The 24,936-nt window shown below is 45.3% G+C and overlaps 1 long non-coding RNA gene across 1 annotated transcript; it reads right to left on the minus strand.

Moving 5' to 3' along the window:
• Window positions 1-1,626: 1,626 nt before the first annotated feature.
• LOC140217136 (uncharacterized) lies at window positions 1,627-23,877 on the minus strand. Its single transcript, XR_011893646.1, has 3 exons — window positions 23,458-23,877; window positions 7,611-7,649; window positions 1,627-1,710 (listed from the first exon to the last, which is right to left on the minus strand). It is a non-coding gene; the product is annotated as an uncharacterized lncRNA (long non-coding RNA).
• Window positions 23,878-24,936: the final 1,059 nt, after the last annotated feature.

Raw genomic sequence — 24,936 nt, forward strand, 5'->3', positions numbered from 1 at the left:
ATTTTAGGTTTTTTGACTTAAAGCACTGGATATAACGAAGAAAGCAAACCGGGATTATGTAGTTATTGCACCATCGCGATATCATGAAGTCGGGCTTAAGTGTATATCTTTTGCTTCTTTTTGTAAGGAGGACCGGGATGTGTGGCTGCTGCATCGAGATAGACGCCGAAGAAAGATAGGAATCTGAAATCTCTAATGTAGTATCAAAGTTTTATCTGGGCATAATGCTGAAAGATTTATAGACTCCTATTTCTATGCATGTAATGATGTCCTGATACATAAAAGGTGCTCCTGGTCAGTCAGTGGGAAATCCTTAAAAGATACACAAATAACCGGTGACAGGACTGCACAAATTTATGTCGTCGTAATAAAGATACCTTGCAATAATTTCTGAGATAGTACAAGAATTGTTGAACGGTTGATGTTGGTCTGTCCCTTAATCACTGCTGTTACTGCAGGTATCCTCACTATTTCTATACACGTAACAGAGCACTTGAAAAGGATATATGCTCACAATGTGCCAACCGAAAACTGTGTCGCAGGTTCACATAGGCCCCAACAAGTTCAATTCTTTACTAACAGTTTGCAAGAACATGAGTTTTCTCGTCGAAATATCACCCCTATTAAAAGCCATCTTTGATTTATGTGACCTCCTGGCGCCACCACGTTCCATGGCATGCATATTTTTAGGGTGGTTACATATACTTCAGGTCATTCAAAACAGAATTTTTTTACGCGCAAGCGTCCATGTCTCCTCTGTGAAAACGGCGAGATAATGGTAGGCCACCAAAGAGGGAGAGTGAGAGTGAAGCGAGAAACGAAGGAGGAGGACGCCTGCAGATGGAAAGGGGGAGTGCACACTGGGAAAGTTAAGAAGTTGCACGCAGCGGAGGGGTGAGGAGGAAGGAGGCGGGGCGTCACGGAGGCGTATGGCAGGCGGAGGCACGCTGGGTTCACCTCCTCTGCTACTTGCTACGGACTCTATGGGCTATGAATTTACCGGGTTTTTCGGGCGGTCGAGAGCCCGATCGCCGAGCGGGAAGGATGGAACACCAACGCAAGCGGCAGGATGCCCCGCACTAGTCGACCAACCCCGAAGTTCTCGGCAGGCGCCATACACGAGCTCAAGAAGACCGGCAAAAGATGCGGGCTAGGCGTGCCCAAGAGACTCCCGAAGAACTTGCTAAACGGCTTGCGACAATGCGGGTGTGTCAGGCAAGACAGCATAGCTTAGAATCTCTGGAACAGCATCCATACGCCACATATTTACACATATATATTTTTTATTTCTTGGGAACTAATTTTCATACAGCGTTAATCCGGAAACAGTACCTATTAGGATTTTTACATATGGTGCATATCGGACCGCTCGCGTACAATATGATCTTACACTTGTGAATTTAGACAACCACTTCAACTACGTACTTATTGTTAAGCTAATTGAACTGCTTTCACTTATTTGTTGAAATAAGGGTGTGAGGCCACAGAGGAAATTGTGTTGCAGACACTAAAAACACTGCGCGCGCGTCTTCCACATAACGTAATATAGCACTCCCCAGTGTAACGTAACTCGAAATACATCAGCTAAACTTTATTTATATAATACTCCTAGAGTGAAAAACTTACCATGTTGGGGCATTCCTATTCCAGGTGTTGGTGAAGTTGCTGCAGAAGGTTGTCCTGCAGGTGGGGGTATTTGTGCCACAGGTGCTGTAGACATGAAGCGTGGAAACCTAATTAGGACAGTTTGCACATGCATTTTTTGGTCGTGAAATGATCAAACTTGGATTCTGATAAGGTCATCATAGTACTGCATCTTTTGTAAGAGAACCGATGCGCTCATAAAGTTATGCAGAAACCATCGACAGTGACTATCGAGGCAGCCGAATATCCCGAACGAAGGCATGAATGATTGAACCAGTGAGCGAACAAACGAATAAGCGAGCGAGCAACCGAACGAACGAACAAGCTGTCGAGCGACTTTGTAAGCGAACATAAGAGCTTCAGTTTGGCCTAGTTGGTGTTGACAGCCTATCATATTGACCGCAAATAAAGACGGGAACAGCGGAAGAGAACACATAAACAACACTGGCGGTAAGCGGGCTAGTGAGCGATTAAACAAGTATTTTGCATGTCGACTCCAACCACCCACCACGGACACATCGTTAAGTTCCCGGCTTCTTTTGTTGCACATTCCTAAACACAAATTTCTATTCAATGTTGCCTTTGCAATAAAAGGTAAGTCTATGAAACTAATGTTATTGCCAGGGAAAAATTGTAATATTCTATTAGAAAAATAAAGAAAGGTAGCTGTACGTATATACCTTGATTTCACAAACCAGTTCGATTCTGTGCACAATGAGCTTTTTCTCAAAATTTAACAAAATATCTCGTGCGTGCAAGAGAAGATAGCATGTTGTTCTCGCACCTACATTACAGGCCCGCAATATGCTATAACTCAAGCTTTAACAAGAACAATTCAGGTGTCCGGAAGAGTAGTATAGTAGGCCTGATTTTATTCATCGTTTAAACAAGGTATATCTTCTCTCTTATGAATTTCAATTAATGGATAGGTTACGCTTATGACACCAGAATACTATTAAAATGTGAGGTTGTATTAGTTGCCAATAATTCACTGCAACAAAGAAATGGTCAGAAGATAACGACATCAGGATTTCTTCCTAGAAAACTCAACCTCTCGTTTTTTCGTACTAAACGTATTACGTTGTTTTCAAAACTAAAGGTAGGGTAACCAAGAGGTAAGTATAGTAACTAATAGTAAAGCTACGGGGGTAACTTTTTAGAAAAAGCCTGATTTGGACCCAGAATACTGAATGCGCTTTGAAGAACCAAGTTGCGCCTTCAAAAAGAGAACCACAGGAACTTGGTTCTTCAAAGTAATGCACCAACTAGCCCAGAACGAAGTTCTTCTCAAATACAGAAACCGCTTGCGGCAACGTGGCTAAATATCAGAACAGTTCCCGCCGACATATTTTACCAAATCGGATAAGTGCCTAATATAACATTATTCGTTTTAATCTGTGTGGTACAACTGACTTATTATATGCGGAAGTACATCTATCAAAAAAAGTCGTCTTCATTCTACCTTTGGAAAGTATATGTATAGCGAAGCTATTGCCAACCTTAGACAAGTACCCCATCCCAACTGATGTTAGACTACGTTAGGTAAGCACAACCACCACAAACGACGTACGTCACACACGCGCGCACGTGTGCGAAAGTGCAACATACGTCCTCATTCTTCTAGGCCCTCCGCCAAGCACAAGTGGCTTATTGAATGGTTTAATATTTCAAAGCAAATTGCGTCCAAAAGTTTGTTAAGTGTAACTTAAGCACAAGCTTCAGACATCATAGCTTCGGATTGCAAGTCAAATATGCAAGAAAACTTAATGCGATTACGCGGAAGCTCAAAGCCAAAGCCCGTTCCCAAATGCCGCTTTATGTATGCCTGAGTGGCTGAGGCCGCTAGTTGGCGGTACTGTTTCATGCGTAAGCGCAATTGGCCAGCTCGCGAAATAGGCGGTGTGTGTCTGAAGACGTGAAGCAAGCGAAGGAGCGAGGTGCCGGGGCCTCCGTGCTGGCTTTGATTTGTTTGCGATTTTCGTCTGCACATTTAGTTAGCACTATCGGCAACGACAACGCACAAATTTGAGGATAAGAAATCGCCAATCGTCTTTTCCACTCTTTAAACCAATACTTTGAACACAGTCTGACACGCATAGGTCTGAAATTGCGCTGCTAAAATGTTTGGTATTAATGGATAACGAAAAATTTATGAAGAACCAACCCAACTTACTATTCAAGAATACGTTGAGCATGCATTGGGTGTTGGTTATTTGCGGCACTATATTACACTCTCATATAGTGGGAAGGAGGGGGGGTGCTCCCTTTTACCACCGACCCTTACGCCTACGCGAAAGCCAACCGCTACTTCGAGGGCCACTTCCTCAAGCAACACGTTCGGAACACGGAGGAATGCTTGCCATTGCCTCTGACCATAGAAGCAGTGACCAGAGATGCAGCAGCTCAATGACAGTGTCTCAAAGCGGTAGCTGTCACGACGTATGAATGCGAGGACGCTCCCATTACCATCGTGCAACCATGCACAAGCTGGCCGTGTACCAGAAGCGTGCATTTCATGTCACTGCAAATATACAGTATGAGGCTATTGCATTCCATTATTTCTCTGACTATAAAAATAGCCCCCGTCGAAGCCATATACCCTTTCTGTGTAGCTCGTACATGCCTATCAGCTATCATTACTTGCAATAGCGACGTAGAAGATTGTTTATACTAACGCGGGACCAGTATGTTCACAATAGGCGTTATAATGATCTATGCGTGGTACGTTGCTGTTATACCGACCACGATCGACGGTCAAATTTCTTCCGCACTGCAACTATATAAAACAGCATAATTACAATGGTCTAAATCTAAAAGCGATACCCATGTGCCCCCTCTGTATTCAATTTCTAGTCCAAAAGTTTTGTTTCTGGTAACCCTGCAGTTATTTCTCGTTTTGTTTCGTTCATGAATGTTTGTGAACCCACTTTTTTTGTTGTCGTTCTTACGCGTGCCCTCCCTCTGTGTTCTTCGGCGTTTTATAGCCACACGCCTATACAGTTAATCTACCCTGTGAGATCGTGTATAGTTGTTCGCACCTAGGAAATTAAGTGCACTTCATGCGCTGCCATTTTCTTGCCCCTAGCTTTTATCGCAGGGTTTATTAGCAGCAGTCCTCAAGCCGTTTTGACTGCGTTCTGTTCTGTAACAGCTTGGAAAAACGGTGAGGGCCCTCCTCTTTTTTATGCGTAGTCTAATCAAAGAATGAGTGATTGCCGCTGTTTTCATCTTCTTTTCAACTTTAGTAGCCGGATAGTCGCATACACGTGCTCTGCGTTTGTTCTCATGCTGCATTTTCGGTTATTGTATGTGCTTGTTACCAAAAGCACTTTTGATTTTATGTGCAAAGTGCACTACGTCTTCTATTCATGCAATTTGTGCCAGCGCAGCAGTTGCTGTCGGCCTGCTTGACCATCTTGTTTTGCACTTTCGCTGTAGTAGTTTCAATGCGGCCAAACTGTAGAAAGGGGCAATGGGCTTTGTAAAAGTGTTTCTGCGCAGCTTTTGCCCGACTATCGTTTTCACCTTTGCAGATCAAAGGAAGACTGGTTTCGTTCGATCTTACGTTTTTCGCGCAAAGTACCTATTTACTTGTGCTCACCGCACACATGTCCTTTAGCAGCTATATTTTTGCACACCTTCCAGCTTTTCCGTAAGCCATTGATTGAGCAAGTAGAAGATTGTTCATAATGAATGAATGTGTGGTGTTTATTGGCGCAAGGGCCAGGTATGGCCAAAAAGCGCCAAGCCAGTATATTGCTCATAAGTAAATATATCGAAGTAAGTATGCGTACTCTAAATATATGCTTCTACGTTTGGCTATTCGTTATTGGATGAAATAGTTAGCACTTACTATTCCGATTCGGTTTGTTCGCAAAACTTGATGCTCGCCAGCCTTCAGTTTATATTTAATCTGTACGTCGTTACTCATTTATGCGAGAATGCTAATGTTAAATAACACAGATGATACGATCACGGACCATGGTCTCGAAGACGAAGGCAATCTATGATGCTTGTTGAAGGAACGATGATAAAGGAATGTGTACACAGATATTGACAAGCGCGCATAAATACTGTTACGAAGACAACGCCCGATGCACGAATGTATGCACTATATACATAGGGAAAGTTATTAGTAATTTCGCAAGCAGGTACAAATGTCACAGCTCCAAGAGACAGTCTAACACTTCCGTTTCGTTTCTCTCTTGCATGCACGATCCTGCCCAAATGCAGCTTAACATACCCCCTGGGGCTTGAGCGCCGTCCCAGCGCTTCTTAGAATGATAGCGAACAAGATGAACAGTATGACTTTAAAGGAGACACGTGGACGACGTCACTTCGTAGCTGGGACGAGGACCGCGTGTCTTCAACAGGGGCGAGTTTATATTTTAAGTGACCTAATCTTCGCAATACACGGGAGGGCCCAGTATAGCGCGACAGCACTTTCTCGGACAGGCCGGCATGGAGACAGAAGAACGAGATTTGCGGGATAAAACTGGTGGTTCCGGTTGCTACTGTAGTAGCGCATCTTTCGTGATGCCTTAGCCGCTGTAGGTCGATCATAGGCAATCTGGCGAGTTAAAAGAGCCCGACGAATGGCGCCATGGGCGCATTCCGTGGTATAACTTGTTGTCGTTGTCCTAAGCGGCTGTGGCATATACCCACAGTGGGGGATTTGCCACGAACGGGTGGTTAATTACGTGTAGGCAAACAAGGGAGTCAACAATTTGAATGTTGGAGCTTAAAAAGTGAACGTTTTGTGCGTGGAGAAATAAAAAATCAGAATAAAACTGTGTGTAAAAATATCTAATAGATAAGAAATAAAAGTTATGGTGAGGAGGGAGAACGATCAGTCTAACATGGTAATCGATTGGTTTCGATTTGGTAATTTTGGATTGACAAGCAAACCTTTCTGTGTCTGAACCCAATAATGGAGCCCCCCGAGGAGAAGATCGCCGGCACTGATAAATTTAGGCCAATTTTTCGAAGCGGGGTTTCGAGTAGTCGTTTTTTTATAATGGAGAGACGCCTGCGAGCCGACAAGAAATGGTCTACTGTCTCCGCTTGGCAACAGAATGAGCATCACTTCTACTTGCTACCACTTCCTCTTTGTCTCTCTCTTGGGTCACAGTCCTACCCAAATGCACCGTAACAATATATACAGTGGTTTCCTTTAGTTCGACCAGATGTTTTAAAGATTGCCTGCCATATTGTTGTAGTGCCTGTATAAGTAAAGATATGAAAGAGACAACTACCCCGGCACATATTCCCAATACTCATATTACCATATACTCATATACTCATATATTACCTAGTTAAATAAACACTAATTACATTTATAGTTCCTTACTTTTGGGCAGATGTTGGAAGTGAGAAATAAAAGCCAATCAGTGGTAACGTGATGCCTGCTTACAAGAAATCTTAAAAAGTGCACCACTTTAGAAATAAGCGGCTTTCAAAGGCAGCAATAAATACATTGCCATTCTATTTACATATTTTGGAAAAAAAGTAATAAACGTGCATATTGCAGTTCATGATAATGCGATAGCTGATGCAGTTTCAAAAAAATTTGCAGACGAATATATTGAAAGTGGTTCAATTCCAGCTTAGCAGGCATGATTTCATTGCTCCCATGTTCCATATTTTTAATCAACACATGTGCCCTGACTTAATGACTTAAACGATATTTGATGAACGTATTTATTGAACTATCTCGCAAGTGCCGATTTCGCCGTGCAAATATTATCCGCTCTTGAAATAATAACGCTGTACCAACCAATTTGGTACATATGATTTCGCTAGTAAGAAGAGTTGTTTGAAGTATATTTGATACACAAGCACACACACACACACACACACGCACATACATATATATATATAGATATAGATATACTTGGGTCCGAGTCTTAGAACCTTGTCGTTAAAGTTCCAGAAGACAGCCTGTAAAAAAACATGAATGTGCTTACCAGGCAGAGATGTTGCGCTTTGTCCAACCACTGCATTTGCTGCAAGTATTTGACGATAAATGTAGACATGCGAAAAAGACAGCACACCACGTCTTCAAGAAACCCGTAAACGTTAGGTCGTTAAACTAAGATATCGATTTTTTGGAGAACCGAAGTGAAAATAATGAAATCACACATTATTCCTCCAGACAAAATACACGGTGTTTCACGTAACTTGAGCCAAACAATAAATATATACAATGTCCCGTAGCTGCACCAAAGCAAGGTAAGGTTGTTTGCCGTCTCTTGGATTTACACATTTTTTCGCACTCCGCCTGATTAGATAGCTAGTTTTAATTATTAATCAACTTTTCAATTATTATAATTAGAACAAAAGTGCTGATGAGAAAATTATAGAGCAAAAAAAAAAAGAAACTGCCGAAACAGCTTTCGGCTGCCCAATACGTGCAACTTAACAGTGTTTTACCGAGCTTCAAAGAAGCCCGCGAATACGCGCAGAATTGCCGCGCGATCGGCCGCTTTAGGTGCATTGCGTGTATTGGCTGGCGCAGACAATCTGTCTCATGCGGCACGTTGCAAAGGGAGCCAAGTGTGGCGCGACCACCTCGCTAATCGGGAGATCGCGGGAGGTGGCGCGTAGGCCACGCGTGGGCGCGATCCACAGCAGTCGCCGCATAGAGGCTGCCGCTCATGCATCGCTTTGTTTCCATACAGAAGATGCACGCTACTCGGGCGCCATCTCGCAGCCATCATCGCCGCAAAGCCCGTCTGGCTGCGGTACTACGCTTTCTTTCTCACGCTTTCGCCGTATCCTCCTTCGATTTTTTCCTTATCGTTACGCCACAACCTCCTCGTCCACTTTGCTGTTCACTCTCTCATCGCTATCACTGTCTTTCATCTCCTAGTGCTTTCCGCTTTCCCTTTCATCCTTCGCTGTGCTCGTTCGCTCGGTTGAGAGACAAAGCCGACGCTCGGCGTAGGAACGCGCACATAAGAGATGCGCTCTAAAAAAATTACTGAAGGAAACAATGGGTTTCGTGAAAAATTATTCACATGAAGCGTCGTCTGAAGAGAGAGAGAGAGAGAAAACATTTATTTATCAGGAGTTTGGGCGACTTCCTCGCAGGGTGGAGCCCTTAGTTCAGGGCCCCATTGGCTCGCGCCACTCCGCGTGCCCGCCGGATCAGCCATCGCTGCTCTTGCGGGTCTGAGCTGGCCAGCGCAGTCTCCCAGGAGGAAGGGGAAGGTGAAGGAATAGGGGAGTAGCCCGGAGGGTGTGGGCACTCCCAGGTGCAGTGATATACTGTGGGCTTTGCTCCACAATAGGGACAGTATGAGGTATATTGTGTGGGGTGGAAGAGGTGAAGATAAAAGAGGCAGGGAAATGAATTAGTTTGAAGCTGTCGCCACGCGACGGCATCCTCTCGATTAAGGGAATTATGTGGGGGAGGGAAGTGTCTCCTGTTATCTCTGTAATATTGTAGAGTTTCAGTGTAGTTCAGTGGTTCTGTCGGTGCGTCGTCTGGGTTGGACAGCTCTTCCAATGGCGCCCGGTTAGCGAGCTCTCGGGCTACCGCATTAGCGCGTTCATTACCATGGAGAGAGGCGTGTCCAGGTGTCCAGACGATACGCACCCTGTGTAACGCTGTGGGGTGTAATGATGTAAGGATGCGGTGTGTGTAGGGTGTCACCCTCCCTTGTGCCAAAGTCCTGCAGGCGGTCTGAGAATCAGTGACCACTGTGATAGGTCCATCCGGCGCCGGCATGGTTGAAGCGTGTACGATGGCTAGGGCAATAGCAGCCTCTTCCGCCGTGCCACTCTCCACAGTGTTGAGCGTTGCCGAAGCTCTCAGAATGTCTGCACTATCTAGTACGACTAGGCATAGGGCGCGTTTCTGTGGGTAGCGGGCCACGTCGGTGTACAGGACTGGAGTGTTTGATTTGTCATCGCCAAATAGGCGAGCGAGGGCTTGTGCTCTTGCCTTTCGTCGACCTTTATGACGGTCAGGGTGCATATTCCGGGGAATTGGGGCCACGTGAATTTTGTTGCGAATGCTAAGCGGAAGAAGTGTGCGGTTTTCCTGTTGTGGTTGTCTTGGTATTTGGTATCCTAGCCGGGATAGAATGTGGCACCCTTGCATTGTTCGTTGCAGACGTTGCAGTTGGCTGTTAAAATGACCTTCAACTAGTTCGCGGATGGTGTTGTGCACCCCCAGTCGTAGTAAGAGCTGCGTAGACGCATGTTGGGGTAGTCCCAGCGCTGCCTTTAGTGCCGTACGGAGGAGGGTGTCCATCTGGTGCATCTCAGTCTGAGTCAGATTATGATAGGGCAGGTGGTAGGTTAATCGGCTAATTATGAGGGCTTGCACGATTCGGAGTACGTCTTTTTCTTTCAGTCCTTGTCGGCGGTTTGTAATGCGCTTTATCATGTGCGTTATTTGGGTAAGTTGTTGGCGGAGCATGTGTAGGGTATGTGTGGCCTTCCCGTTGTGTTGTATGTGAAGTCCTAGTACACGTAGTCTGTCTACCCTTGGAATAACGTTGCCATCAAGATGCAATGTGATGGCTGGTGGAAAATCGGCCTTGTTCCGTTTTTTGAATACAAGCAGGAGCTCCGACTTCTCAGCTGCGCATGTGAGTCCTCCGGCTGTTGCGTACTCTTGAACTATATTTACGGCTTCCTGTAGTGCGTCTTGCATGGCGCCGTCTGATCCTGTGGTCACCCAGATTGTAATATCATCGGCGTACAGGGCGTGCTGCACGTTCGGAAGTTTGTCGAGGAGCGGTGGTAGCTTTGCCATCGCCACGTTGAACAGGGTGGGTGAGAGAACCGAACCCTGGGGAGTCCCTCTGCCGGAAAGATTTATGATATCCGACCGAATATCACCTAGGCCGATGGTGGCTGTTCGGTCGGATAAAAAGGCTCGGACATAATCATAGATCCGCTTTCCGCATCGGGAGAATGCAAGGTTGTTTAGAATGAGGTCATGTGAGACGTTATCGAACGCTCCTTTGAGGTCCAACGCCAGAATGGCTCTTGTTTGAGCTTTACTTGGACCATCCACAACATCCTCCTTAAGTTGTAGGAGTATGTCCTGCGCAGACAGGCCTGGTCGATAGCCGAATAAGGTATTGGGAAAGAATCCGTTCACTTCGAGGTGAGGCTGGAGGCGATTTAGAACTACGTGCTCGAAGAGTTTGCCAATACACGAAGTCAAGGAAATGGGTCTGAGATTTTGGAGGGACAGCGGTTTCCCGGGTTTCGGAATTAAGATGATATCGGCGTGTCGCCATTCCTGTGGAAGCGTTCCGTTTTGCCAATTGTCGTTGTAGTATGCAGTGAGTTGCCGTATGGCCTGGTCGTCGAGGTTGCGTAGCAGTGCATAGTGAATGCCGTCTGCTCCGGGCGCCGTGTTTCGTCTTATGCCGTGTAGGGCTGCCCTCACTTCTGCCTCTGTAATATCGCCGTCCAATTGGGTGTCTTCCTCGTGTGGATAGTCTTTGTACTCCGGTCGGTGGCCTGTAGCAATGTATCTTTGTTGCAGTGTTTGGAGGAGCGCGTCATCATTCATTTGTGCTTTGTGGATGATAGTGCGGACTGTGTTCGATGTATGCGTTTTTGTGTGCGTTGGGTCGAGTAGTGCTCTGAGGAGGGACCACGTTTTGGAACTACTTAGTGTGCCATTAAGGCGGTCGCAGAGGTTGTGCCAATTGCTATTAGTGAGGCTGGTGGCGTATTCTTCAGCTTCTGCTGTGATCCGGGCGATTCTTTGTTTCAGCCTACGGTTGTGCCTCTGCCTCTTCCATCGTTTGGTCAGGCCTCTTCGAGCATCCCAGAGATGGAGCAGATGTCTGTCCACATCCGGCGTCTCCGTTGTTGCAGTAATTTGCTTAGTGGCTGCTTTAAAATCTGCTTGTAGCTGTTGAGTCCACTCGCGTAGAGATGGCGGGTCGTTTTGTTCAGATTTGGTTCTGTTGCGCCGGAAAGTGTCCCAGTTTGTTATTTTAATTAAACGTTCTGGGGTGCGTATAGCCACCAGTTGGACGTCTGTGGCTAGAATGCTGTGGTCACTGCCCAGATTCTCCATTAGGTTGTTCCAGGAGCATTGAGTCAACCCCTTCACCATTGTTAGGTCAGGGCAGGTATCCCTGCTTACACTGTTACCCGTTCTGGTTGGTTTGTCAGGTTCTGTCAGCAGAGTGAATTGATGAAGGTTCATGGCGTGGGCTAGACGGCGACCTTTCGGAGTTTCTGTTTGGTACCCCCAGGCTGGGTGGGACGCATTGAAATCTCCCAGAATAATCAATTTCTTGGCTTGTTTACTGGCGGCCGAAAAAAGTTGTCCGAAGTCGTCTCGTCGCGATTTGGGTGCGCTGTAGATATTTAGTAAAAACAAGCTGGTTTCATATCGATTCCTAGGTACAATTTCTAAGAGCACATGCGGAATGTGGGAGCTGTCGAGCGTGTGCTCGATCACTGTGATTTGTTTGGACACAAGGGTGGCAGCTAGTGGTTGTTTGGTGGTGTCATGCTTGTCGGTGTATGCATTGTATCCACTGAGTGTGGGAGTGCAATGTACTTCTTGAAGTGCTATAACGTCTGGTAGGTGAGGACGTGTGGCTAGGAACTGTGTGAGGGAACCCTTCTTCCTTCGGTACCCTCTACAATTCCATTGCCACACCCGGAAGGTGGTGGTAGTGTGCCTCTTAGGTTTGCTGGCCATGATTGGTTGATACCGCCTCGCCGGTGAGGGCAGGTGTTGTTGTACGAGCCGGACGGGTATAAGGGTGTGACCTTCTTGGTTCTCTAGTGGCGTTAGTGTCATGTGGAAGTGAGTCGTTTTGATGGCTGAAAGTTGAGCTAAAAGTTGCACTGATGAATTCTTTCATATCAGTCATGGCTTGTTGTATGACCTGTTGTAGCATGTGCTTGACATCAGCCATGATCTCTTCCTTCATTTTTTGCATCTCCGCTCTTAAAATAGTCGCCATTTCCTCTATCATTTCGCACACTTCTTGTTTGGTGCAGGAATTGTGAGGGAGTTTCTCAGGTGCGAGTGTGTGTGTCTGGGTGAGTGAAAGCGTTGCTGTGGGAGACATTTTGTTTTGTTTGTTTGTTTGCTGTGCGGACGGAGGTGAAGGAAGGGATGAGGAAAGAGGGGGAAACTGCGCTGACCAACTCACCGCTGTCGTCTTCCTGGTGTGATGGTCGGGCGTTTTCGTCCACGCGGCCTGAGGTTCCTTCGATGGCTGTTTCTGCTGCGTCAGGCTGCGGCTCCCAGATCGGCTTCGACCACGTGGTTGCTTCTGGTCCTTGGACGGCCTGCGGACCCTGGACCTACTGCGACTTTGGGATTGGCTGTGACCCCTGGATCGGTAGCGAGGACGACCACGTGTTGCATCAGTAGTCGCAGGTGCCGCACCGTTGAATGTCGTTACCTTGCTGGACTTGTCGTGCTGAAGTTGTTGCTCCGCCATTTTCTGCTGCTCTCGGAACACGTGGCTCTTGTTAAAGGGCTTGCGTTGCCTTACAGGACATCGAGAGTCAGTGGCGGGGTGCTCACCACCACAATGAAAACATTTCAGCGTGCAATCATGTCCTTCGGAGGGGTTGGAAGTTCCGCACGCAGCACACCGGGGTTTATCCGGGGTTGGGCAAACATCTGCTCGATGACCCGTGGAGAGGCACACGCTGCACAGCTGCTGTCGGGGTTTATGAATGTAGCACCGGTATTCTGCTCCGTAATAGTAGATATACCGGGGAACCCGAATGCCAGAGAACGTGATGATGGCCGTCGCTGAATTTCCCATCATTCTTGCATGTAGGACCTGAGCCATCGGTGATCGGATATTTGTCATCAGCGTTGTCGGGGTTGTGTGCTTTTCTATACCGGAGATGACTCCTTTGCAGGAAGCATCCGGAGCAGCCACATAGGCCTGAACCTCGTACTGCTTGTTTTCCAGGCATATAGACTTGATCAGCTGCAGTTTTGCCGCTAGTTCTTCGTCCGGTGTGCTGACCACTGCGACGTTCTGCTCTCGGCGTATGCGGATGGTTAGCTGGTGGAGCGTGCTCTCGTTTAATTGAGCCGCTGTGCCTATAGCTCTGGCTATAGAGTGCTGCGGCCACTCACCGAGATTCAGTCCATCTCTCGGTCGGAAGACCACTTTCAAGTCGTCGATCGGTAGCGGGGGCAGCTGCGAGCTCTTATTGCGCAATGTCAGATGTAGGTGGTCCTGCTGTGCGGGTTCGGTGTTGGGTGGCACGCTCGACGTGGCTTGGACCTGTTTCTTGCGCTTTCGGGCCACGAGAAACCAAGTCCCGTCTTCGTTGTCTTCAATAGGTTCTTGATCCATAGCGGCGGCTGGTGTGGTTTTATCCAATGCTGCAGCAGGCAGGAGGTCTCGGGCAGCCATCGTCACGGTAGCAGTGCAGTGGGCATGTGCGGCACGCGATGCTGTCGTGCCGTAATCGCGGCGCCTACGTTAGGCCTAGCGCGGCGGCCTGCTCGCCTCGAAATGTCCAAGGGCCGAGGTCTCACCGGATCTGGCAGTTCTTGGTCTCAAAAGATTTCACCCGTTAAGATCCGTCGACTGGTGGTGGTAAGCACGTTGTAGAAACGAAAGATCAGCTGTGAGGTGTTCCAAGAGCTGGAGCTCATACGGAGTTCGTCCTTCACACGCGGTCTTCTCGTCTGAAGACTCAGAAGCGTTTGGGTGCGAGCTAGTTGGTACGGATCATTCATATTTAAAACAGCGCCAAAAACACGGACAAGGGAGGACACATGACGAGCGCTGACTGCCAACAACACCTTTGTTGAAGCCTGCGCAAATATATACAATTCGCAACGGGCATAAACAGAGTGAAAGAAGAAAGGTAAGGCGAGTCATCGTCGGTCAACTCCTGCTGCGCATGCGTCAATAACATTGAACAATACAGATGTAACCATACACATAGTGTACACAGGCCATACTGATTAACTTCTAAGGAACTTAAAGGGCAGCTGAAAGGTTTTCCAGAAAAAATGAGTGAACATCTGTACATAATGGTCTTCAACCCTCCGAATTCGAATATCGTATCCAAATTGAGAATGTGAAATTTGAAATTGAAATTTTTTTTCGACGGAAAGTGCAGCAGCGGACACGCCCAGCTCGCGCGTCTCGTTTCCGCCTGTGATTGCTCGGGCGCCTCGTGACGTCAACTCTAGTAACCGACCGCAGCCGCTACACATGAAGCGCGGTGCCAGGTAGTTTGGTGCTGTTTTTCTGAGACGGTAATGGAAAATTTAGAGACACTGCGTTTTTCTGAGGAGTTCGGCGTAACTCCCTACATGTACGAGCCGATTGCGAAGGGCCGGCCTCTCGAAGAAGCAAACGATGCTGGTGGGAGTAGTGCTTTCGACGCGAACGAAAGCAAAGTCTTGGGATCTCCTCGTGTTGGAAATGCTCTTTGGTGAGTATAAAGTTTGTAAACAGGGATGAAGTGCCTCAGACAGGCTGGCCAACGTTTTGCCGCTTGTAGCAAACAATACATAGGTGAGACTGGACAACAAATTAATACAAGACTCAATGGTCACCGCGCGGACACAAAACACAATTTACTCAAAGCAGTAGCCAGCCACTTTAATGAACATGGACATATGTTTGACAAAGCAAGGCTCTATATACTACAAACAAATTTCCGTTCCCCTCGCGAAAGGAAGTATATGGAATCATACCTCATACACAAGTTTAATTGCCTACACCCGACAGGAATTAATTTGGCACGCGGCAACTTAGAATCTTTAAAAGCAGTAACTTAAATCTGAAACTCTCATATCATCAACCAATACACAAAACACATTAGGCCACCAGCCAACTTTAATTCTGAACCTCACCTACTCTTCCATTTCGAAAAAATTTTTTCCTGCCTACTACTTAATTTAATGTACTCTTTGAGGTTTTTACGTCTATACCAACTGTACGATCCCCTTCTTCCATGTACACTTGCCCCCTTCTGCGCGCGTCACCCTCCTGTTTGTTATACCGGTTTCGGCCCCCCTCCCCCTCTCCCTTCCCTCCCCCCCCTTCTTTTTTTAATCTTTTTTTTTTCTTGAAATCCCCTCGACAACACATTCCGAAGTCAATAAGCCTTTTTCGGCGCCTCAACCCAGAGTATCGCCATCTCTGGATGCCGCCGTAACGACACCTACGTTAAGCGCGTGGGGCAGTGCCCCTTGAAAGACCATGCCGCTGCCTTTCACTCACCCCATACATTGCACCGTAGACTCCTCGTCGCCACCTTAACTATTTCAAAATTACTCGACGTATTACTACTATGCTACTCAAGTCACTTTCAACTCATGTTTTTTTCTTTTTTTTTGTCTGGGTTTTCTCCTTTCTCCCTTTTTTTTTCTTTTGTGTTACTCGTGCGCTGACCGCTTGACCGGCCGTTTTATTGCCTCAAAAACATGCCGCCAACGACTCCCCCTGAATACCTCCTAACCTTTCGCATCCCCAACACGCTCCCAAGCCCCCGTATTTCTTAAAGATTTCCCTTTTCTCTTTCTTTTTCTTTCACTCCCCCCTTTTTTGTCTGTCTTGGTGCCGCCCTGGTTTCCCCCACCGTTTTTTATTTTTTTTCCTTTTTTTTCTGCTTCTATTTCTTTTCTTTTCTCCCGCGTGCCCACTCTCACGCTCTTGTCCCCTCGTCTTGAGAATGAAGCTCACAGACGTCGGACGACAGCGCTTGTTTCCTCTTGTAATCTCTCTCTTTAAAACCAGCCGCCAGCGACAACACCCGCACGTGACGTCACTGCACTAACCCTTTAAAACTAACACGCCGAGGATGACGAGGCCGCCTTTGACGAAGATAGGTCCTCCTATCGAAACGTTGGCCAGCCTGTCTGAGGCACTTCATCCCTGTTTACAAACTTTATACCACAGTGTGCTATTCCATCTGTCAGGCCCTTTCTTGTCTTTGGTGAGTATGTTTTTTGCAAAGCGATCTAGTGATCTCACCGATCTTTCGCCGATCTAGTGAGCTCGTTTCTGGTCAAACAACTGTAGTGTTGTGTTCCTGCACGCCTCCTCGGGGAACGTAAGCGGGGATGCGATCGTCGGCATTTGTGCGCTGTCCAAAGCTGTCGGCAATCTACAAAGACGGTTTAAACGCGTGAAAAGCTTCCCGGTTCATGCAGTACGTGTAGTCACCTTCATCTGTTGACTACCACGTTGACTACCACTCACGTTGATTACCACTCGCGTTGACTACCACGCACGTTGACTACCACTCTACATACACGCAGACGCACCAACAAAGGAATACAGGGTCGATCGAAGCAGATTACGATGGCACGCACGCAGAAACAAGCGCGGTCAGGCACGGTCGCGGACGCTGCGAAGGAACGAAACACTAGAGTTGACGTCACAAAACCGCGGTTTCCGGTCTCCGCACACATCGTCAGCGTCAGCAGCAGCGCGCGGCATTCGACGGGGGGCGGAGCTACAGCGCAATTTCAACCGACGATTACGTCGCTCCTAATTGAAAAAAAAACCCCAAATTTTACCTACATGGTTTATAAGGTTCCCGCATCCGTATATGAGCGTCTTATTGAATTCGACAGACTCTTCAGCTTCCCTTTAAGTTCCTTATCACAAAGAGCTATGGAAGGCGAACTAACACAGGTGGCTTCGCTATTGTGCATCATCATCATCATCATCATCATCATCATCATCATCATCAGCCTGGTTATGGCCACTGCAGGGCAAAGGCCTCTCCCATACTTCTCCAACTACCCCAGTCATGTACTAATTGTGGCCATTTTGTCCCTGCAAACTTCTTAATCTCATCGGCCCACCTAACTTTCTTCCGCCCTCTGCTACGCTTTCCTTCCCTTGGAATCTATTCCGTAACTCTTAATGATCATCAGTTATCTTCCCTCCTTATTACGTGTCCTGCCCATGCCCATTTCTTTTTCTTGATTGATTTATATATTTACAAATACTGCTGTCTCAAAATTGAGACATATCAGGAGTGGGTAAGTACATCAAGATAACATACAATCAACATGTCACATGTAAACGAACTTCGTCTACAAAACGCTCAAGTGGCAATTCTCGGAGATTAGTATGTAGCGTGTTTCACAATTCAATGGTAAATGGCAAGAAAGAAGATTTGAAGCTGTCTAAGTGAGCTCGAAAGGGAACAATATTCAAGGGATTGGCTCTTCGCGTTACACGTGCCGATGAGCCAACAAATGTCACAGGTACGTCGACAATGACAGAAGCATGTACAATTTTGTGCAACGTTATAATCCTTTCACACGTGCGCCTATGGGCCAACGGCTCAAGCGATAGCAGTCCAGCATGCAGAGAAGGGGAGAAATCGCAATCGTATCGATTATAAATAAATCTAATAGCTTTCTTCTGCACAGCCTCAAGGTTTGACACATCAAATACGCAGTGGGGTGATATCATTATCATTAACTCATTAAGATAATTATTCACTATTAATTATTAAGATATAATTAACTCGCGTTTGTTCCCTCACCCAATCTGCTCTTTTCCTGTCCCTTAACGTTATACCAATCATTCTTCTTTCCATAGCTCGTTTCGTCATTGCCTCGTTGCATTGCCTCGTTTCCATTGTGCATGAGGGCCTAGAAATGATAGGTAGGTGAAGTCCGGTTCCAGAACGCATTGGCCCCAGCGTCGCCGGTTTGCAGGACCTGTTACAGATTTACCTAAGATCTACCGTCGTCCTGCATAATGAAGAGTTCTATGTGCAAAAGAACAGGATATGCATAGGCTCTCGCATCGCGCCCATAGTGAGCAGTTTATTGTTGGCGCACTATGATAGTCTCCTCCAGGAGTAACTCTGCACAACAATTCATGTGAAGGTGTTTTGCTACGTTGACGATTTTCTTGTGACCCTTTTGCCAACCCTAATGAAGCCACAACCCTGTTCGACGAAGTGTTTGAAAAATTCAGGAGCATCTATCGAGGTTTGGCGTTCACAATGGAATTGCCTTAAAAACGCCAAATCAGCTTCCTTGACTTTGCACTGCACCTCCAGGAGGGGCACCCGTGTTGTATGTATGCTCCGCGTTCAAAAAATTACCTTCTCCTCTACACATCCAGTCATACAAAAGTGGTGAAGCGCTCCATCGCCTAAGGGCCCTTAGAAATGTGGTCGTTCGCTCTTGCCCCCACTCGATGTCCTGCAGCTTCTCCAGTCAAGTCCAGCGGCTTAAAGCAAGTGGCTATCCTGCACAACTGCGGTCATCCTTGCCGGAACTTTTATTGCAAGAGGTTCGTTCCCCCAAGAAACAGCGCGAAGTGGTTGATGACTTTACCAAGACTGTTGCGATCCCGTGTATACATGGTGTGTCCCATCGCATCAAGAAAGCCGCATGCCCGGCCGGTGTCAAGGTGGTGTTTACCGCGCCTAACAAGTTGGGAAGGTTGTGCAAAAAAGTCAACGAAAGCCGGAGAACATCTGGACTGTGCAATAAGGAACAATTTATAGATTGCAATACCGATGTAGTGTATTCCATTCCCACGTCTTGCGGCTGCACTTACATAGGGCAAACAGGATGTTGTATCCATGATCGTTTGCGTGAGCATGCGCACTCTGTCAAGATTAAGAGTGACAATAATCTGGCAAATTGTGGCATTCAAAGTGTGGCAAAGTGTGGCAGTAATCTGGCATTGTGTAAAGTGTGGTTGTTCACCACTCCTGGACGACACACCTGTGTTGAAAAGGTACAGCAATCAGATGGCCAGAGAAATCTTTGAGGCATTTTCAATGCGTCAGTTAGGAGCCACCTGTGTTAGTCCCCATTCCATAGCTCTTTGTGATAAAGAACTTAAATTTCTTAGAAGTTAATCAGTATGGCCTGTGTCCACTATGTGTATGGTTACATCTGTATTGTTTAATGCTGTTGAAACATGCACAGCAGGACTTGACCGAAGATGACTCGCCTTCCATTCCTTCTTTCACTCCCGTTACGCCCGTTGCGAATTGTGTATATTTGCGCAGGCTTCAATAAAGGTGTAGTTGGCAGTCAGCGCTCGTCTGTGTCCTCCCTTGTCCGTGTTTCTTGGCGCTGCTTTAAATATGAATGACTCGTCTGAAGCGCATGCGTGCGGATCATGATATCAGTAAAGAAAGCGAGAAACATCGCGACGTCACGATGCTCTCTGTGATCCATTCAAAGTTGAATTGGCTGGTGCAAGAGGACCATATATGAATGAGTCGCTAACGAGTTTTATTAAAACAGCACCGCAGGAATTTTGGCGCTATTTGTCCGCTCAAAAAGCTAGCAATCTTTATTTAACAAGAGAGAATTGTACTGTCACCGGTTGTTGCCATTGTTCCGAATTGCCTGCAAGTTTAGGAATTATTTTGAATCAGTGTTTACGAATGATGATAGCGCTCTACCGCATTGCAGACTTCTCTGGGCTCCTCTCAACCTACTTCTAAAACCTAGTTCTAAGATGATAATGAATCAGCCGGCTACGATGAAATCCGGAATGCTTCTTTAAAAATATATACTGTGGTGTTCTTAATACGGTAAGGTTATGCCGATGTATAAAGAGGCTGCTAAAGATAAAGTAAATCAGCGCAGAACTGTAGTTATTCACTTTATTTATGTTATTTATTTATAGCATTCGTAGCAGCTATCTTGAGAATCTTGTTGCAGTCAGTAGGCACCTTTTATGAGTCAGTAGGCTATTAGGAGCCCCAGTCGGCATCTCCTTTTAGAAAAGCTTTCGCGATTTCACACAAGCTGGTTGATTCATTATCATCTAGATTTAGAAGTAGATTGAAAGTAGGACCTGTATATTTGAAAAGTACATAATGTAAAACGCTGGATCAATTACTAACTGAACACTTCACTGAATTTGTTGAAGAGCACAAACTAATTGGCAGTCACCAACATGGTTTCAGACAAGGTTTTTCAACCACAAGTGTTCTTACTAGAGTAATATATTACAGTAAGCAGTACTAGAGACTAGACGGCAAGCACATATTAATTTTCTTGATTTTCGAAAAGCATTAGACAAGATAACATACCTCAAATTATTATATAAATTGAACATGAGCTTGCCAAACGATATGCGCGTAAACTGGATGGCAGCTCATTTGTTAAAGAGAAAGGAGGTTGTTTTCTACAGCGATGCCACAAGTACGAGACGGGCACTCGGCTCAGGAATTCCCCGGGGCTCCATCAAAGCGCTACGGCTCTTCCGATTTTATACTAATCACAAATGTAATGGTTTCTCGCCTGATGTTTTATTAGGCCTTACACAGAAGAAACAGTTATTTACTTAATGGTAGAATCCATATGTGATCAGAAAGAAAGCATAATAACCGTTTGGACACAATAGCCGGTTGGTGGAAGAAACGGCAAATGGAACTAAATCCTAGCGAAATAGCTTTATGACAATTACACGAAAAAACATGACCCATTAATTTCAATATGACACTCATAACTAACCTCTCAAGCAAGTGTCCGAATACAAATATGTTGCTGTGAGCGTGATGAACACCTCAAACTGGACTCGACGCGTTGACTTTGGTTGTGATACGCCAAAAAAAAAAAAATTATGTATGCTGCAACGAAAATTGCGCAGTAAACTAGTTTTGCGCGCGTACGTGTTAGAGATTCCTCTACACGTTTGGCTTTTGTAATATTTCGTATAAATTAATTTTTTAGCCATACCAAGTGAACAACTAATTTGAAAGAAGGTGTTGAAATTGTAAGAATTTATGCAGCTATCACGTATTCACGCATTGAGACCTTGAAGGGAAGCGTTCTGTGCGGGCAGGAAAACTTAAACACAACGCAGTAACCTCTGAAGAATTGAGTTGTGTTCTTTTCCTGTAAATGCAAGAATTCCCCTTTCACTCAAGACACAGCACACTCAAGGTAGAAGAGAGGGGTGACGTTGTGACATCGAACTTATATACTGAAAGTGATCATTAAAATGAACTGGAGTCGAGATGCGTTTAGCCTATTTCCGTGGTGACAACTGAAATTGTGCCAAACACCTAGTATTTCAGACGCCTTAAATGTCATATTGAATATAATGCACGCAATCAATATCTATTCAGGATATGTCAAATTTGTGTTCTAAATGACAATAATTAGGGGTCTTCTGGCTAATTTTCCAGAATCTGGTGCACAGGATGCAGGACAAAACTATTGCACGATCATACTAAATATTTTAAATGAAGGTGAGGGTGTGGTTTATTTTCGATTGTACTACGCAAACCGGAGCAGGAGCAAATGCTACAAAAGCCTGACAAGACATTTTCATCGAAATAACATATTATAAAATAGATGTATCCCACCCTGTTGGCAAATAGCTTCAAACAGCCTTCGCGAATTGAGCATGAATGAAGCGATTAGTATTCCGTACATCGACAGAGCAAAAAAATCACATGCTAGAACTCGCTAATGCTCACGCGGACACATGCTTTTTGAATATTTCCTTGACTTCGGGCTGTTTTTCATGAGAAACTCAATGTTTCTAATAGATATGCCTCAGGCGGCTCATTGAGAAAATATGTCAGTCTAGCTAGAAATCTGGGCGCAACTGCAGCCGTCGCTAAGGAAATCGAATCAGCAGCATGAGAAATAAATTTGTCACCAACAAGTTAAGTAAAGTGCGATATATCGCCGGCATGTCTGTGCGACTTATTGTGTGGCCAACGCAATAACCAAATATTCTGACATATTGCCTTATACTCTAATATTTTCGAAAGATGGCAGGGTTGAAGTGAACATTATTGGCCACAAAAGGGCTCAGCAGACATTTTGGAAGCACAAACAGTTAGAAAAAGTTTTGTCATGTTTTAGTTGACAAGATGTGTAATATTACTGAGATCAATAGCTCTGATAGGTTGTCTTTCTTCTTTGACTGCATTGAAGCACGTCCCAACTTGGTCAACACGTAAAGTACAAAGTAAAACACAGAGCAAAATTTGTTGCACCTGCAATACGGATACTGTTGTCTAAATCAAGACTAGAAAAACATTTTCGCTATATATACTACCTCAACCTTATCAATGAGCCCAACAGCCTCGCCTATTTCTAGAACTCCTTAAATTTATTTCCTTCGTGGGTGGAGAACCGCGTCATCATATCATGGTGCTACATATGAGCTCCGATTCATGAAAGAAACCCATGCTCCCTCGCTATAACTACATTTTCCTTGCCGTTAAATTTCGATGTACATATATTTTTACATTGTGTTGGAAAGAAGTATAGTCCATACAGAACGCCAGTGCGATTACTAATAAATGTTTCTGGTACTTTGAATAACATCGTGCCTAAAGTATACTACCTCTTCTCGTCCTTGTTAAATTATTTCTTCGTTTAGTCATTCCCTTTTCTTACTATATATGCGGGCATGTTCAAAGAAGGCCGCACAAAAGAAAATATTTGCGTCCTACGCTATAACGCTTCGCATTTGTACGTATTTTGATGTTGTTAACAACATAACCATGAGGAAACAAAATTCAAATTAGGTTTTGCAATGGTTACTATTGAAAACACATTGGCACCCCCTTAAGCAATTATGAAACTTGAGAAAAGCGTAAAATTTCGGCAAAATGTTTCAGGTAAGTGTGTGCATAACCGTTTCCCTTAAATTTTAGGCAATATTTGAAGCATACACACTCACCAAGTGGTACTCTGAAGCTACCATGTTACAGTGCAATCGTCCAAAAAAAAAAAAAACCTGCAGAGAACAAATTACACTGACGTGAAGGGATACAGTGACGCCACCATATTTCACAGGTGTCTCTAACCGGGCATATCTACTCGAGGTTTTTGGAAGACGGGCTCTTACTTACGAAAAACGCTTGATGCAAGGTATGCGAGAGAAAAGAGAATTGATTTCATGATGAGTGGTAAACTATGTTTCCTTAACTGAGTTTAGACAAAGGCGATGGTGTATGTCATTATCGAACACTATTACTTTGCTGGTTATCAATGGGGTACACCTTGCCGCAAAACAGATGGGGAAGAGAATGGCATTCGAAACTACGTAGCAGCGTACTGAAGTGGCTCTGGCTTCATAGCTAAGTAAACGAAGCTGCTGGAAGCTTTGCACAAACATGAAACAATACTCAAATCTATCATGTTAGAAAACAGTTCCTGGTTGATCAGCAGCTGTTTCCGTGCACTTTCTTTGAAAATAAGCGCCTGACAATGCACCAGGAAGGCCAGCTGCAAGCTTTACTTCGAAAATATCCACTTTTCAATCCTCGCGTACCTTCTAGGACACCTGATTTGCTTTCGCCAAAATATGTGTCCCGTTATTCAAAAGCTGAGGAAACTTTCCAGGGACAAAGCCAACTTTGTGTGACGACTTCGCAGAAACGTCAGTTTGTTCGCTGCAGCTGCGCACGCCAGTATTATGAAAACGTGATTCACACAGTTTTTACCTAACACTTGGTTGTTACATTGAAATTGTTTATTTTATTGGAAAGCTGGCTTGTATGTAACCTATTTGCCTATTATGGTATGTGCGCTTTCTTCTCACGGCTTTCTTTAGGCCAGTTGTTTCATCGAGAAAGTTATTGTTGCTTGAATACTGTTTTGAGGGCAGCTGCACTGACGTATCTTCACTAGAATGCCACACTATAGTATCGCATAGCTTGCAGCATTGGTCAAGCTGTCTGCCTTTTATTTTAAGCACTACCGATGACAGTAGCGTGTGGAAGGTTATGGCGGCGGATGGGAAGGCACGGGAGTGTTGCTATGTTAGTTGCAGTACTAAGCACGTAGCTAGTTACTGGGACAAGTATGAAGATTTAGAAGATAAATGTATGTGAAACAAAGGTAACGAAAGGTGCTTGTTTTCAATACGAAAAATACACCTCTTTCAAGTGCAAAGGTTATTGTGATGACGATGACTATAAACATATTATTTGGCGCAAAAATAAGTTTTGTTCGTTTTCATAGAATACGACAAGGGGCTAGCCACAACGGCTTGCCGAGCTGCGCCCGGCAGCTAATGACGTCATGGTTTCAGAAATATACTTCTTACTCATTTCATTCTATGTCCTACACTACTGAGAAATTTGTACTTTTGTTCTCCTTCGCGAACAAAGAGCATACGCGATCGCAGTAAGCACTACCACGTAACAAAGGTCCAAATTTCGTCTGGAAGGCTAATCATTCAATGCGATAACAAAGTATTGGATCCAAAGACCAAAGCATTTAATTTTATCTGCCCTCTGAATTGCAGCAAAAATTCGCTTAACTAACAAGCATGTTGTCACGCCTGCACAGACAAAAATAAGCATTTCACACTCGATGACCCCGAG

Source organism: Dermacentor andersoni, chromosome 4, assembly GCF_023375885.2.
Source record: "Dermacentor andersoni chromosome 4, qqDerAnde1_hic_scaffold, whole genome shotgun sequence".
In the NCBI taxonomy this organism is placed as follows: Eukaryota; Metazoa; Arthropoda; class Arachnida; order Ixodida; family Ixodidae; genus Dermacentor; species Dermacentor andersoni.